Source organism: Corvus kubaryi, unplaced genomic scaffold (assembly GCF_017639235.1).
Source record: "Corvus kubaryi isolate FWS band 111438036 unplaced genomic scaffold, C.kubaryi_AGA036_p1.0 124, whole genome shotgun sequence".
Classification (NCBI taxonomy): Eukaryota; Metazoa; Chordata; class Aves; order Passeriformes; family Corvidae; genus Corvus; species Corvus kubaryi.
Window position 1 is genome coordinate 2,553,510 of NW_024580659.1, and position 17,797 is coordinate 2,571,306.

The 17,797-nt window shown below is 45.9% G+C and overlaps 1 long non-coding RNA gene across 1 annotated transcript; it reads right to left on the reverse strand.

The window, feature by feature from the left end:
• Nucleotides 1–5,759: 5,759 nt before the first annotated feature.
• Nucleotides 5,760–17,395, reverse strand: LOC121660317. Its single transcript, XR_006014599.1, has 4 exons — nucleotides 13,290–17,395; nucleotides 11,938–12,081; nucleotides 10,578–10,763; nucleotides 5,760–10,191 (listed from the first exon to the last, which is right to left on the reverse strand). It is a non-coding gene; the product is annotated as an uncharacterized LOC121660317 (long non-coding RNA).
• Between the last annotated feature and the right edge of the window lie 402 nt (nucleotides 17,396–17,797).

Below are 17,797 nucleotides of genomic sequence, written 5' to 3' on the forward strand. Positions count from 1 at the left end.
ATTAAGCACATGCTTGCTGGCACATCTGACACTTATACAAGGTGTTAGTGTTAAGACAAGTAAAGTCTTTCTTTTGCTGCACAGCCAAGGAGATTGTAGACAAGGCTATTCTTAAAACACAAAGATAACTCTGTGACTAAGCAGCCAAATACCACACTGTGGAAAAATCCATACAGGCACTAAGGGAATGGTGCATCTTTTCTGTAAAGGCCTAGATGAGCCTTGTGTGTGCTCCAAAACAGCTGAGTGACACTGAGTTTGACTCAGAGTCACGCCACAGATATCTGTGATATCCCAGAGGAGGATGGAAACCGCTCATGCTGGGCTGCTCAAAGGAACTCATAGAACACCAGCAAACCCCAAGGGGGTGGGCCAAGGAGGGTGCTCCTTGCACCCATGTAGAAGGGACTGAGAAGCAGGGAGACCTTGTGCCTCCCTAGGGCACATTGTAGTCCTGCTCTGCATCTTCATTTTCTCTCCTGCTCATGTTGCATGAACTGCAATGCACTGAACCCTGTGCAATACCCAGGATTTATCATTTTAACAGACATGCTAAGGGTGGCTCTCACATGGATCTGTTACACAGTGATGCCTGTGAGGAACAAACTGCCTGGCAGCACAGAACACCCATCGCTCACTCCCTCAGAGCCACGACAGGGACAGAACTCTAAATGTGTTCCAGTCAAACCACCCACGTGCTCCACATGCTCTGCAAACAAAATACCATTTTATATTCACCAGAAACATTTCTCTTCCTGTCTTGTCCTTCTCCTGCTGCTTCTCTTTGTTGTTGATCATTACGTACAGAACACACATCTTAGTTTATTACAAGCTATTGCTTAATCATCATCTCACCAGTACTTTGGAGAAGTTTTACTGCAACTGACCCACCAACACTGAAATCTATACAATATTCTCAGAATACACTGTAATTTATCCTTGAAACAAGGCAGTTGAGCCAGCAGACCCAGGAGCTTCAATTAAAATCAGTCTGATCCCACCTCCTGCCCACAGGCACAACGAGTCATCATCTGTCAGCTAAATCCACTTGTGTTGGAGGTAGTCCCCTTATTTGCTTGTTTGGAAGCTATGAACTTGGTTTAATTCCTGCATGTTCATTTAAGAGTTGGACTCAATGATCCCTGTGGGTCCCTTCCATCTCAGAACATTCTGTGAATTCTTTGAAGCTCCCTCATGCTGCTGAGCTTCCTGGTCAACACCTTTGGCTGCAGGGTTTTCACACGGGTTTAACAGATCTCAGTGCTATAAGCAGATTCCAGTAACAGCCTATGCTTCTCTCCTGCTTGGCCCTGTTCTAGTCCTCTTGGATTTTAGTACATGAGTCTGGGACTCCTGAGTAAGCAATTCCCCTGCTGACCTGGGCAGCCACTTAGTACCATCCTCTACCATCCCAGTTTCTTTGTAGGCAGCACTTTACTGGGAGAGTACCAGAAGCTACCTGTGAAAATAATTAATTTCCCTTCCTCAAATCTTTCTCACAGAGCAAGTTTTCTCAGCTTTCAATTCCTGCCTTTTGAAAACTCCAGCTCCCGTACAGCTTATCCAGATGACACCTGTGTCTCCACAGTTTTTCCCAATCCTACAGACCTGTGCATCCTGCAAGCAAAGAGCTCCATAAGTAACAGGTTGGGATCCAGCCATTAGTGCTATGTTTGGGCAGGAGCTTGCACAGCATTCCCTGTGCCGTGTCGTCTGTCTCTCCAACATCCAACACTGCTCTAGGCAAGCCTACCTACATGAACTGACACTGTAGAATTTCCTGAAGCACTTCAAACAAAAGCATGGTCAGAGAAGCTTCCCATTAACCTGTGCAGGCACTCAAGAATAGAAGGCCAGGAACAACAGGTCTATTACTTGAACAACTTGGGCAAGAAGTCAAGAGGCAAGCACCAAAGAGGTGAAATTGCACCTGAAGTAGGGCTGAGAGCTGGAGGGGAAGGCAGAGCTCTTTCCTCATATACAGGTAAAATAACCAGTGAATAAAATCCAAATCACTGGTTCACTCTCAATCTCCTTTAACTCAGGAGCTCTCAGGGCTTTACTGCTTCCAAACAGCACCCAGCAAAACACCACATGCCCTGAGGCACATCTCAATGCATTACTCACCAAGTTCTCAGTAAAAATATTCTTGAGAGGTGTTTTCACAGTTTAGCCACAGCCTCTAGGGACACACACAGGGCCACAGGTTCAAACTGTTTCGTTTTTATCAGTCTGAGACTTAAAAAAAAATAATAATAGTAGAAACCTACCACATGCATGAGAAGTGAGACTTGTTCTCCCTTCTTTCCCCTCCCATGCTTGCAAAGTGACCAAGCTTCCCAAAGCAAAGAAACTCCAAACCTGTTCCAGCAGGACAGCTCTAACTTAATTTCAGAGAGCTTCCTCTCCTGCTCCCCAAGCCCCAAATCAGACCTAACGATCCCCACCTGCCAGGGCAATCTGTGGATCCCTGCCTGGCATAGACCAATCAGCCCCTGTGGCCCCTCCTTGCACCAGGTGGCCAAGGCCACAAAATCATCTGTCTGTTTGCCAGGCTTTATTTCAAGCACAGCTTTATCACCAGGTCTGTGTTTTTCTGCAACAGAGCAACACAAGAAACAAAGAAGAGGGTGGAAAGTCTGAATACAGCAGTGCTGACAGAATCACTGCATTTCAAAAGCCTTTATAAATGGTTATCTACAAACCTGAGGGCTACCCTATTCGTAGGCATTTCAGACAACCCTGTTTAGATGTACCTGGGTTTAGGGTCACCACGAAGGAGAGCAGGGGAAACCTGACCCTCCCTATAAGTCCTGAAAGCACACATGGCATGCTTTATTCTCCTGGCATTTATAGCCAAGAGAGAGCTGCTGGGAGGCAATCCCTGGCAACGAAAGGTGGAGGTGTCCAGGATTTTGCAAAGCAGCTCAGCTCAGTCACCCATGCCTTGTCCTCTTCTTCTTGGCTGCTGGGCTGGCAAAGCCAGGCATAGTCATTGCTTGGCCTCACACCTTCTAAGCCATCTGCTGTCACTGTTTCTCCCTGGTCTCTGTTCTGAAAGGACGGCAAAATTCCGTGCAGTGGTTTTTAAAACTAGAGTGTAGGTGCAGTCTGAGAGCAACCCCAGGCTAACCCCACTCAGCTGAGGGGTAAAATTTTTATAATAGTGACAGTAGCTGGCAAGAAGAAAAGTCCAGATGAGGTCAGCCTAAGAGCTTCGGGAAACCTATTTTCCAAACATTAATTGCCATCTTCCTTGAACACAGTACCTTAAGGGCTCCTCCAGGGATTCTGGTCTTTATTTCAGTACAGTCTACTCATCAGGCAAGTCATCAAAAAGTCCTGAAAGTCCAGAGGATTCCCGAGTCACAGTTCACTGCATTATCAGAACTCTCCATCTTTTCATCACCCACACTGATGCAAAGTTAATTGAATAATGAAAGCAATTCAAATTACCACAGCTTGTTCCTATCTCTGCTTTCAATTTCCTCCTGATGAGGCTGATTGAGGAATGTCTCACCTGTCTCCTGGTGCCAAACTTCAGGCCAAGAAGGAAATTGCCCTGGAAGACATTGTCCAGGAGAGCTGCATTTCACCCTTTCCTCTCCAGTGTTCAAGTGCTGAGCTTTCCAGGACAGCGGGATGGGTTTTTCCTCCAGCACTCTGGGCCCTGAGTGCTCTGCATTTCTCTTGCTCTCCTTTGTGTTGCAAAATTGCTCTTTCAGACTTTTTTGATCTAAAGATTTTAAGGTAACCAAAGTACCTTGTGGAAGAGGCAGCTCACAATGAAGCATTTTTCTCCCTTTTCCACCAGTTCACTAAGAGCACAAGTCCATCGAAGTGACTTTGGGCTGCAAGCCCCTGCTCAGCAGAGCTGGCAAAACACATTTTAGAAACCAAAATTCATATGTTCTGTGCTTTTCACCACTTGAATCATAGGGGAAGAAAAAAAAATCTTTCATGTACTGATGATCCAGGGACAGAAAAGCAGCTCTGCATGGTGGATGTTTTCCAGAGCCAACGTCCCAAGCTCATAGGAGTTGTAGTTTAACCTAAGTTTTCCCTGAAACTCTCTTAACATAATTCAGTAGTACAATTATCTCTGAGTGCGTTATCATGAGCGATGCGCTCAGTGATGCTTTTTGGCTATTTGGGCTATATTTATTAATGTTGAGCTCTTGTAGAGTTTTAGGGCTAGACAGTCTTCTAATGACAAAGAAAAATCTAGCAGTTAGCTTCTCTGGTTTTGGAGCTAGAGGCAGGGTGATGTGCCATGCAGCAACACCTTCTGGATTTAACACCCCCTATTGTCTAGAAGCCCAGCTCTAGCAAAAATACAATTGTCATTTTCAATTTAACAGTCAGCATTACAATGAAAATTACTTCCTAGCACATTCATTGAGTAAGAAACAACAAAATGTCACTCCAGAACTTGTGCACTTGTGTGTTTCTAATTAATTCTGACAGAGCTGGTTGGGCTTCAAAGGCGGAAATCTGTTTGGTTCTCAGAGCAAGGAACTCTTTGGCAAAGGCACTACCACTGAGGCCAGGATCAGGTACTGGCAATTGCACTGGACACATTGACCTAGGCTGGTTTATCTCGGGTCTGGGTAGAGAAACAGGGCCCTCGGGTGCTTCTGAGGCACACATGGCAATGGAATATCTCAGAACAGAGGGAAAAGTAGAGATAAAAGGTGATATACAGAAGCAAAGCCATTCTGATAAAAGCTACAGGGGGAAAAAACCATAACCTGAACAATTTGCATTCCAAACAGTACAGCTTTAAGAGATGAAAACCACATCTCACTTCCCAAAACTCTTGATGAAAAGAAAACAAACGCAGTGAAAAAAAATGCAGGGGGAATTTTGATACTGCATCATACTTATCCAAGTCTGGTACATAGATAAGACTGCTTTGGTCTTTCACAATAACCGAACTACAATCTTTCTCCATAAACCCTCAGAAACATGGTTTCTTGCCAGTGATAAATCTTATCCCTATTTGTACCTTTTTGACCCTGTTTTCCATGCCCCCACAATGGTATTTCACTAGGAAAATACTCTATAGGCTGCTAAAGAGCAGTGTCTCCCCATGACCAAAGCACCAACCATAATCCTCAAGACATTTTGCCCGCTTTCCCCACACCAAAACTTCAGTCCATTTATCTCTTCTTGTGTAATGAAACACAATCAATCAAAGCTCCCTCTCTTCCTCCTGTGGGTGATGGTTTGGGAATCTGATTTCCATTTCAATAGTTTCCCTGAACTTACACAATGCCAAAAGGGAGCATTTCAATCATCTACTCAGCCTTTCAACAGGTACAAATTTCTTGTGGGACAGAGGGAAATGAAGGATTAAAAGGTCTATTAGCACATCTTGTTCAGCATCACAGGAAGTGGTGGGTAGTTCCTCCCCACCCAGGAGGGACCAGAGAAATCAATTATTATGGAACAGCTTGTATTTTATAAGTGTTTTCTCTTGTGATGACACCATGGACAGACCAGGCTGTAGGAACAAGTCTTGACAGAGGAGTTCTGCAGTGCCTGATGAGCTGGAAACACCAGGACAGCTCCAATGCCTTCCCCGCATTAGAAACTTAGGTAAGATAGGGATAGTTTTAGGATCTTATTTATAATCAGGGCAGGGATATGTTACTTTAAATTTGACTTAGGCAGAATAGTTACATTAACAATATAGACAACATTTAAGATCTCTGAAGGAAGAAATTGCTACACAAAGTGAAAGAAAAAAAGCAGACTAAGTTTAAAAGCAGTTTTACAATAATTAAGTCACACAACCCCCATTATCTGGGTAAGTGAATTATGTTTCTGCAGGGATCACAGGAACATTTTCTTCAGCTTTGATTCCAATTGTTCATATCTCCCCTGTTTCAGATGTCCAGTTTAATCCAGCCCTGAACTTTGAGCAACACAACACTGTTCTGTGACTGTGTGGAAAAACCAACTTTTTTTCTGTAACAGTAAGACTCTTCAGCCCTGATTTGTCTCCACAATAGCTAGAAAAGCTTCAAAGGGACCCTGTGTGAATTATTACTTTGACAAGGACTGATCTGTAGGTTCTATGTGTAGAATACTTGCAGGACCTACGTAGATCACCCAATAAAGCTCCTCTGGGCTATAGCTGGGCTGCTGGGTCACCAAATCCCTTCATTTGGGAAGAAGCAAGAGCAAGGGCTCCCAGTGACAAGAGTTGTCCCACTTTACCCTTCAGTGACAAATGGGGATCTCCAAAACTTCACGGACATCTCCCAGCCATCCCCAGAGCACCCCTTATACTCCACCCTCTGAAGTACATAGCACGTGTGGGAGGCTTTTACTATAAATCTCTGAAGGCTGGCAAGAGCTTGCAACCTTCAATATCTGCAATCACAGGTGAATTTAGGAGCCTATCAGAAAAAAAGGAAAAATAGGTTTTATTTGCCATCAGCTTGAGACAAGCTCAGCAAGGAAAAAGAGGGGAGCAGGAGGAATTAGCACAACCCAGTGCTAAATTATGGATACACACCACAGGTGAAAAGAGGTTTCTTGCACTGCAAGCCCCATGCAGAGCCCTCTGGGGGGGCCAGTCCAATCTGTACAGCTCTCTCCATCCCCCTGAGACAGCAACAGCCAGCAGGAGCTGCCATACTCGGCTAAATGCCTCGGCATTTCCCAGCCCTTTGGGAGGAAACAAACGGCCTCGTCCGGAACACCAAGTGAGCAGGGTGATGTGGCAGTGCCTCTCCAAGGAAACCTCTGCTGCCTCCCTTGAGACACTGCCCTAGGGCAGGAGGTACAGCTTTGCTTAGCTGGGCCTGGCCTCCCATGGGGCAAGGCTGCAGCAATTCAATTTACACATTTTACAGCCTTATCAGTGAGGAGGCTTCACTTTCACAGGTGGGCTCTTGCCATGGCACATTCCCTCCCCTGGGGCTGCTCCCCACCCTGTCCCTCCTTTACCACCCCTGCTTCCTCAGCATTTTCTCCCCTCCCTTCTCATAAAACGTAGTTATCTAACCTGAGCGTTTTTCTTCCTTTAGTCTGGTTCTTACTCTCAGAGGAGCCATTTCCTCCTGTCTGTTGTTGATTGTTATTATTTCTGCTCTGTAAATGCATCTATCATGATCTTTTCTTCCAAGGCGTGAGCAGTCACAAGTTCCTCATATTTTTCAGGGAACCTGTTTAGCAAGGATTCCACAAAAGAATAGTTTCTCTTCTTGTCCTGGAAGGTTGCAAGCATCACAGTACAAGGCAGCTTGGTGATTGCAGCAGAAAACACTAGAACTATTAGCAGCTTAAAAAGAAAACAAGAAACAAACCCCCAAATCCCCAAACATCCTTTCCTGAGGCTGGACAGAAGCTCCTGCCTGGCCAGCCTGCTGAGTTGAGAAACACATCACATCCCATGGCTGGAATGCTAATTAATTTTGCAACTAATGAGCTGGTGATAACACATTTACCACACTGGAGATATGAAGGAAGGCACAGCTTTGATGCATAGTGTCACCTTCCCCAGTGGGCAGACAGGATATCCCCAAGGCCACATACTCTTGTTGTGCTGTGCTGGTAGTTAAGGAAGTGTTTCACACCAAGATGAGTTTTTCCAAAGAGTCACCTCTCCATAGAGACCTCTCAAGGGTCAGGGATCAGGAAGGGCTGGCAGGATGAGGAGTCGAGAATAACTCAGCAGGACAGGGCTCCCCCATCCCACAGGGCATAAGCGAGACCTGCAGCCAAGTCTGGGGATGGCAGCCAGAGCCGACTCAGAGCCCAGATCATTTGTGTGATAGAGCAGATCAAGGCAGGAGCTCAAATGCAGGTCAGTCAGCTCCAGTGACAGTACCACGGTCAGACACAGTCTAGTGGCCACCAGGCAAGTCTGACTCCAAACTGGGAGGTCACTCCATGGATCAGGGTCCCAATGCGAGGCCTGTGGCCAGGCACAGGCATGGCTGTATGGAGTGGTGCATCTACACCACAGCTCAGAGAGCAGTGGAAAGTCATGGACTGAGTTTAAATGGAGCCCCTGAGCTCATGGGCAGGGCAGGGCAGTGGCTGGAGGCCCATGACAGGTTTGTCAGGCTAATTACACTCAGGGCCCTGACACTTCATCTCCACAGCCCTGGCCAGTATCATGGCCAGACACTAAGAGAGATGGCCGCACAGCCCATGACATCTCAGCACCAGTGTTCATACCATGTAGCCCAGAGCTTGCAGATGGATTTTGCCGCTGTCCCCTTTAGGTGAAAACTCCACACCCTTCACAACAGGCATAAATGCCTCTTGACATCCTCCTTAAGAAATAAGAGGGATGATATTCCGTCTTACAGAGCAGCCTGTGTCTGAGGCATTGCAAGAAGGTGAAGCAATTACCAGGAACTGCTTTTCCTCCCCACATGCTGATGTGCCTTGGGGCAGGGAAAAGCAGCTGCAGGAGCAGCAGGGCACCTCCCAGCCCATCAGCACAGCAGCACGGAGGCAAAGACAAAGATGCAGGAAGTGATTATACCTTCCAACAACAGAGCTGCGAGGCTGAGTAAGCAATTGGTGATTTGAGCTGGCGCTAAGCGTGGAGCTTTCATTAGAGACAAACAACCTAAACCCAACAACACAACGGTGTTTGTTCGTATCAGTGAGGGAAGTTAAATAACCTACTCCAGTGGATACTGCAAAAGTGGAACTTCTGGGATAAGAGTGACAGTAGCATTAGAGAGGCTAGAAACTGGCCAGGACACAACTGGCACACACACACAGACACCCTCCTCATTCAAGAGGAGAAGTTCAGTGTTCCAGGAGCATCATGGAATGCTCCTTTCCGGGTGACATTTAACTCAGTCTTCAGACACCAGACAAGAACACACACTGCAATAACTGGAGATGTCCAATAATCCAAACCAGAAAAAGCTTTCCATTCTGTTGCTGAGCTGTATCCCTGCCATGGTACTCTCTGACCCCGGGTCAGAACATACAAGCTTACAATCAGAAAGATTTAATGAAAAGCATGCAACAGCCAGAGATCCTGCTGCCAGGGGAGGAGGGGGAGAGAAAGAGAGAAAAAATACATCAAATGGCTTATAAAGAAAGAAGTATGTGCACTTCCCAGCAGAGGATACAGTCTTTTAAGCCATCCCACTTGGGGGAGCTTCCCCTAACTCTGAGACTTCCTTGAAGGCAAAAGATAAACAGATCATGGGGCCAATATAGGGGCTGTGCAGCTGCACAAGTCTCTTAGAAGGTCCCTTTTATATTGCCTTGGCTTGTTCTTCAAGCTCAGAGGGAAGGTTAAGTTGAAGTCACCTGCTCTCTGATTCCCTGTGTACGCACTTGAGCCGTTGCAAAGGGAGAGGGAGGTTCTGCCAGGGACAAGATTTATGCACTTAATCCTTTTGAAGTGAAAAATAAAGGGAAAAGCCCTGCAGTTCTGCTTTCAGAAAAACAGCTCTGGGAATATGCATTTCCTCGTCACAAGTTCCACATAGACATGACATTTAACAGTCCTCAAAAATCCCTCTGAGGAGCTGTCAGGCTTGCTGATACCAATATGTGGAAAGCAGAGAGTCTGGCTTCCCATTCTGAGAAAACCAACAGCCAGCACTGCTCCTTTGGGTTGGTTGTGCTCAAGAGCAAATGGGACAAAGAGACATTCTCACACCTTCCAACACAGAGCTTCTTTTTCATCACCAGTTCCTACCCCAGCCCAGTCCAGCTCTTGCCCAACTCTCTCAATCCATCACCTATCCATTTACAGGCAGCTGAAATTTTTCAAGAAAATACAGCTGGCCAAAGATTATGCTTCCAAAGTTCCACCATAGTGCCTCCCCCTAGATCTCCCCGTTGCCTTCTGGCCCCTCTTGTGCCTTACTCCTCCCCAAAAGTCCTCATTCCTCAGGGGATACTTCCCTGAGCAAGCTGAGACCTTCCCATTTACTGCTTATATGATCAGGGAGGGCATTAAGGAAATAATCACTGAGACTGCAGATAATTTAGGAATACCCTTTCTAAGGAGATCAGTCATCCTTGGGATGTTCTAGGAAGCTCTAGTTGTGCTGATGCTTCTTTTGCAGGACTAAAAAAATTAATAATATTGTCTCCAGGTTTAAGTGTCTCAGAACTCCTACAGCAACCATAGGAGTCCACAGCAAGGATCCACCCAGTCCACCACTGTGTCCAACATAAACTATGAGCTGACACCTAGGAAAGAGGAAAGAGGAAGAATAGGTCAAAAACACATGGTACTTCCTCTTCAAACATTAATTATTTACTTAGCCTTCAATGATTTTCAGCTGTAGAGATGTTTTTCTAGCCTTAGAGGGTTTGTCTATTCAGTGATCCCTAACAATCTTGGTTTCAAACACTGTTGTCTTCCTTTGAACACAAGAATACACCTTGCACCCACAACACCCTCTGATGAGAAGTTCTCTGGGTCTCCTAGCTGGTCCATCCAGAACCAGCTCCCACCATTTGTTTGAAATCTGCCCACATTTGTTGGCCTCCAGTTCTTGCATGGGAAAAGGTAGGAACAGACAGCTCCTATCCATTTGCTTCATGCACCTCCAGATTTTGTAGGTCTCTGTTACCTTCCCCCTCAAATCATTCATTTTCCAGGCAGAAGTATCCCAGAATGCTCCATTGCTTCTTTTATGGGAGTTTCCACATCGAGACTCAGAAGGTCACCCGCAGCAGAATGGGACAGGCTATGGTGCTTTCCCACTTTTGGAGTGCCATGTTCTTCAGAAGTGAATTTGACTTGTGCTTCCACAAGGCTTTTACAGAAAAGAAAGAAAACACAGACAAACATTCCTTTTTTACACTCACTTTTCCTTCACTTGAAATCAAAGGGAATATTTTGAAAGCAGAACAACTTCTCTTCTAAAAGCACAAAGATCCCCTTCTCAGAAGAGCCAAACAGAAGATCATGACTCAGACACGGGGCTTTAACTTCCTCATCCTATGACCCAAACCTTTGACCTCCAGCATTCTCTGCTTCTCTGAGGGTGTCATAGATCTGCCTGATCTCCAGTCTGTTGGATTGATCTCCAAGACCCACGGCACTTCCCAAATACCATTTGGTCAACTCAACAGCACTCAGAAGCAGAACCTTGGAATTTGAAAGTTTGACCTTGCAATTGTGACTTTTTTTTTTTTTTTTACACATAAGATATTTGGAATGGGTAATGACTGGTGGAGAAGGTGCTGTGTTTAGAGAATAGAGCCATCAAAACCTTCCCAGCTGTCCATGGACTTCAGGGACCCCTCCCATCCAGGGCAGGCCAGAGGGATTTCCTGGCTAATGTCAGATAAGGAAAGATTTCTGCTGAATAGCTGCACGTTAAGGTGTATTTTATAATCCCCTGGTTAGCCCAGAGGAATTCACTGGCTGTTGAGAGGATCAACACATCCATAGTGCTGGGATGCTTTGGTATTAAATGACAGCTTTGGCATCGCCCTTAAGTTCAGCAAGTCAAAGGAAATAGTTGCAGGTTGTTTTATTTACTGAGCACCAACTAGGTAATAGGATTATAGACATATAAAATCAAATTTTTAAAAACTACAAATGAACATTCAGAGTAATTTGAAGGTGTCTCACGTTTTATAAAAGTATTCAGCAAACGAAATCTTGATTAGAAAACCAGTTTAACACAGTCCTTTGCAGTAAGGATGTTTTTGTGGTACAGGGCGGTCCAGACTTCCTTTCACAGCCAGTGGGCATTCCAGGATCACAAGGATTAAAAACAACTAAATTCCCAAATCTCAGGTCAAATCAAGAAAGAGCTTTGGACCTTCCAGTCACTAGTTCAGTCTGTTCTACATCCTTCAGAAACATCAGTGCCCCTTGCAGTTCTCCCAGGCCCAGGCAGTGAATGCAGCAAGGTTCCCACTGCCCAGGGCCTCAGCTGAGCTCAGAGTTAACCTCTGACCATGACCCTTCTCTCCCACCTGGTAGAACAGCTCCCAGTGGGTGCTCTTGTTTCCAGTAAGAACCAGATGATTCTCCAGCTCTGACATTCCCAGTCTGGTCTGGAGACACAAATTCACACAGGCAAGGCTGAAAATCAGTGAGGAAGCTCTCCAGATGAAAGCCTGTGCAGCCAAAAGGAAATCACATTATGCATTATGATGGCATTGGGGACTTTATTAAAAACAAAATAAGGAAACAAAAGGAGCAGCAGTGGAAGGAGAAGCTTCTGGCCATACTGCCACCAGAGGAAATGCTCAGCAAGCCTTGACCTCAGCATGAAGGCTTTTCAAAGACCAGTCCCTGTTTCACATTGGGCATGAACTGCCACTCGACATTATACAGAGGTAGCAAGGCATTTAACCTGTTGTAACCTTGATTGCCATCCACCAGCTCAGAGCAATGTGTTAGGAAAGCAGCATTAAGGAGAAGGAAACTGGGATTGCTGCAGAATAGCAATATTTACACTAAAGAGTACCAAGTGCCTTTAAAATTACAATTTTTACATTTCTAGATATAAAGAAGGCAGCAGGAATAATCATATTGGTCTCCTGCATTAAAATGTTCTTAGACTTCATCTGACGTCCCAAATTTCTTCTGGCTGAGATAACAAGACATGGATTCTTCAGAGGCTTGGAGAGACAGAACCATCACAGTATCCCTTGGTAATTGGTGCCAAAAATTATTTAACTGTTGCTATTTAGTCACTATTAAAACCATATACCTTATTTTTTTAGCTTACATTTATCTAAGTTTAATTTCTAACTTCTGGATCACATTACACTTTCATCTGTTTTTCATTCACGCACAGGCATCACTTTACCCAATGAAATTCACCCCTGTGTTTTAGGCTGACACAGCAAATGACACTCAACAGTTTTGGTCAGGAAGGAAAGGATCCTGCATCCTGCTGCATGTGAAAGGGTGCCACTGAATTCAGACAACCAAGTTGAAAGGTGACATCTGCTTTGTCACTTAGGCTTGCTTAGAGCAATAAGGACGATCATCATCCCCCCAGATGTTACTGGAGCTTTCTGAAGGGGTGGCCTGAAGCAGCCAGTCAACAAGGCTGGCAGCAGTTGACTACTTTTAGCATTGCTGTTGAATTACTGCCGTCATCAACTAAAGTTATATGGGAGTCCAATGAAAGACAACAAGTGCCATCAAAGTTGCAGAGAAAGTTTTGTAACCATTCTCAGAGGGGAGATGTGGGCAGGGGTGAGGACATGCACCCCCAACAGCTCTGCAGGATGTGGCTGTGCTGCCATCCACGACCCTGACCCTGCTGCTGTTACTGCTGTGCTTGAGAAACAATGGCAAATCTACCCCTTACCTCAGAATCTGGGCCAGCCTTGAACAGTGGCTGACTTCTCCAGCTGAAAGGTCTCCTGTCCCATGACACAGGCTCTCTGGAGGCTGATGCAGGGCACAGCACAGCCAGCTGTAACCAAACCCTAAATGGAGAATTTTGGGAATGTAAGTTAGGGTCCCATGGGTCAGGCAAGGGCCTAGAGAGGCAGAAAAGGAGAACCCAGCTCTCTCTTTGAGCTGTGGCACTGGCATCCATCTCCAGGACAGTGATGTTGTTCACAATCACAGTGGGAAAACATATTTGTAGCAGCAACACTCTGAACAGTCTGTCCCCCCCGCCCAGTAATGACACAATGGAGGAAGCAGCTGGTGCAGCCAAGCAGCACCAATTAGCATTATCTTAACACTCTGGGCTGTAAATTGTGTCAGAGCTGTTTTCTGTGTAGTTCAGTCATTCCCTTCATGAGGGCATGAGAGCCTGGGGCAGGGGAGCACAGATAACCCTGGCCAGGACCTGCCCAGAAGGCCCCTGCAGCTCCATACCAGATCCTTGAAGCAGCAGCTCTGCAGCAGATCCTTGGACACCAGCAATGGATTGCTACAGTCTTAGAAAAATAGCTGCCAGGCTTTGCTCTCCCAGTCACAGCCTTGACAAAAGCCACGTGGGCAAGATGAGTCTTGGCAAAGAGGACAAGTCTGAGTGTTGAGATTAGAAGTTTCCCCACTCTGGGCCAGTGGAGAGACAAAGAGCAAAGGCGAACCAGCCCTCTACGTTTAACTGCGTGGTTAGACCAAAGAAATCTATTTGCCTCATGTCTGTTGTCAAGATGTGGAGAATTTTTTCCATAAGAGAACTGACAGTGGGATATGCATGTGAGATATAGGGATCAGGTCACTCTCTTTCACTGTGCCGATTAGTCTGCCCCAAATGACATTTTTTATTTTTAATTCCAGGTACTTCTTAGCGTATGAGAGGTTCCAGACAGGACTGATGCTTGGACAGCTGGGACTCACCCCCGCAGCTCAGAGCCAGGACAAAGCCAGTCCTCCAGGTAGACTGTGCGTCACAGCCTAGGAAAATTCCTGCTTTCCCTTGTGCCTGAGGCATGTGCACACACACGTCCCAGATCCAGCTGCAAAGCAAACCTGCTCTAGTTTGGAGTTAGTAGGCACAGGAAAAAGGCTGAAACCTGACTCCTAACCTCCAGCACTGATTGGGCCCAAGTGTTCCCTTTTCCATGCCTTGAGACTTTCTCTCCCCGCTCTCCCACATGCACCCCCTCAGTCACAGGATCACCAAGTGTATTCACCAACTAATCTAAATAAGCACCCCATGTTTCCCAGCCTAGCAGGACAGAAAACCTGTCTGACAGTTGAAGTTCCTGCAAGAAGCATGATGAGGTGCTAAGAAAATAATTGTGCTTACAAATTCTTTGGGCTGAAACAGCTGCTGCTGTAGCTGGATGGGTTTTTGGCTGGCAGTCAGCTCTCCCTACAAGGCATCTCTACAAGACACTCCATTTACTTCCTGTTCCCTAGCAAGTCCCTGCAGGAAAGCAAAGAAACTGGGATTAAACATATATGACAGAGCCCAGCCAAGACACACAATCTGAATTCCCAGACAAAGTGCAAGACAAATATAAGCATCACAGAGGAACAAACGTAATATGGGCTTAAGTCTTGCATGAGCCCTCTGTAAATGTGATCTAACAGCAGGCTGCACCTTCCAGCCTGGCAGATTCCATAAATGCAAGGTCTGCAACACATGAGAACTCACAAAGAGAGACACAAGGAGTCAGTGTTTTAGAAGGAGGCTTTAGGGATTCACCATAAACTTGAAGGACATCGAACCCCTACACTCAAATGGTGGTTGGTGCGCTGACATAAAACGAATGGGTCCTCTGAGTCCCAACCCAGTTCTGCAGAACTGGAGCTACAGGGCTCCAGGGCTTTGATTGGGAAGGGAAGAAATTAGAAACAAAAAACTTGTCTGAATTGTCCTCTCCCTGTCTGTCTGAGACAGGCACCCAGTGGCCTCTAACACCATAAGAGCACCTGATGTCTGACATTATCAGTGTACCTCCAGCTGTACTACAGATGAGTCAACAGCGGGTTAAAGAAGGAATAAAGGAGTGAAGCAACACTGCCCAGCCACAGCCAACCTTATATTCTTGGTTTTCCCAAAATAGTTTTCTGGGGTCCCAGCACAATACTCCAAACACTAAATTTCCTTCATAAGATTAACAAATCTAAAGGCTGCCCTCCACCCTTGAAGGATTTAACATAACACCTACTAGTAAAACCCTCAGGTGTGAAAACCTTAAGTATTTAAGTTGCATGTGGTTCTTCACAGGTTTCTCCTCTGCTCAGGAGGAGCCTGAGACTTGAGGTACCGAGCAGACACACCATGTCCCACTCCCCACAGGGGAAATCCCACTGAATCCGGCAGCATTGTCAGCCCAGCAGGAAGCATAAATCTCACAGGAAAGGCTATTCTAGCGATGTTTCCAGGATGGTTTTCCAGATCAGACACATTTTGGAATCAAAGCCAAGGCGGAGCTGGCCAGCACCACCAAAATGGTGGCTAAGTAGAAAATCTCCCCAGTGGTAGAAAGAATAGAGGGTAGACACTTCTTCTGAAGTTTCAATTACTCATGAAAGCAATGGGAAGTTTTCCTCTCTCCCTAAAACATTGTACTTGTTTTGGCAGTGGGTTGAAAGAATCCTCTCCCCATCATACAGGCGTATTTCCTTACTAATGAAGTGAAAAAGTTTACAAAAACTGAAAAGGAAAAAAAAATTCTGCCACCAGAGTAATGATTTTTAACAAGTATTTTTAGTATTCACCATGAATAGGGAATATCAAAGCAACCAAGTTCTCTTGATACTGTTGATACTTTTTCAGGAAGCAACCAGCAGTGCCACAGGGACATTTTCTGTCACGCTGGCAGTGAGCTGCAGACGGCAGCTCAACAAACTCCATTCAAGGGCTTTGTTGAGCTGGGGTCTAAGCAAGGAAATGCTAAAGAAAGCCTGGAGCCAGAGCACTTCCCATGAGACAGTGAATCAAGACCTTCCTCCTCCTGTGAGTCAGTGTCACAGGAGGCAAATTGCAGAGGCTTCTGGCTGGCTGGAGCTGCAGCCATGGCACTACAGCAGACTGGCTCCTCCGGATGTACAGAGAGGGGATGGAAGCTGGACCAGAGACCTGCTGGGGAGGGCTTGTGTTGCAGCTGCTTCTGCTCCAAAGCCTGGCTAGCATCAGTCGTGCTGAGAAGAGATCAAAGGGGTAGCAGGCACCTCTGGCCTGTGCTTCATGCACAAAAGTGGAAGAGAATAAGAAAGAACACCTCAGAAGACTCAGAGGAAAGTACAAGGGATGAGAAACACATGGGTCACAAAGAACATGCAAAGTGCACAAAAACCATGCAATTACCTGCTGCAGAAAAGACAGCAGGATCATCTCATTTCACAGATCCCTTGAGAAAAAGCAGCCTTTCTGCCACTCCATCCTGCTTCAGAGGCTTTCCTCCATGCCTCTCCTTAGCCTCCTGACTGATTTTCTCCACCCAGCTCTCCTCCGTCTATGAGCAGAGCAGCGGCACTACTGAGGAGCACAACAGCTTGTGTGCTTCTGGGAAGCCTACATTCCTCTCTAGTCACTAAAACAGCCCAAACCAACAAGAAATGGTGACTTCATGAGAGAAAACAAGAGCAGGGAGAAAGGAAGATGGTTTATAAAGCCAGCCAAATATTAGAAAGTAAAGTCATTGCATTCACATATAACACAAAGCCTCCGGTTCAGTGTGACCACATCAGAGCCTGTGAGGATTACTAACAGACTCTGCCTGGGTTTGCTGCCCACACCCATTCAGCAAAGGGTACCCACAGCTAAGAGAACACGTGTCTTCCTCTTGCTTACTTATTTGGAGCTCTTGTTTGGAAACTCAGCCTCGGAAAACTAAGAGCAGCTATTTCCAAATACTTCTTAGGTGGTTATTCACACACTTGCAATATTCCATAAGCATTTGTCATTGCTGATTATCTTAGCAAGCATTGTTTGCAAAGCAGAAGTGAAGAAATGGTGCAAGGACAAGCAGTTCCCATCCCATCTTAAAGCAGGCCCCACTTTTGTGTAGCATGGCTGAAGCACGTGGAAAACCTCTTCCTAAAAAGTTCCAGGGACAGACACCACAAGCTCTCCTCTGATTGAAGAGACAATCTACCTCTCACTTCCTAATCCTATACTACTTAAAGCCTTCTCTCTCCTAAGTTTCATGTTGTATCAGACATAACAGCCTGCCTAAAAAATGGCGATGTGATGAAACATCAGAAGGAAAAAAGCATGAGTGCAAGGAAGCCCTGCAATTTCAATCCACCTCACGCTGTCAGCCTGAAGAACAAGAGGTGAAACCCCAGCTCTGGTGAGAACAACAGGAGTGTGGCAATCAATTTTTAAGAGCTGCTTCAGGTACTGTGCTGAGGAGGTGCTGCAATCTCCACCCTAGGATGGAGAGAGCACAAACTGAA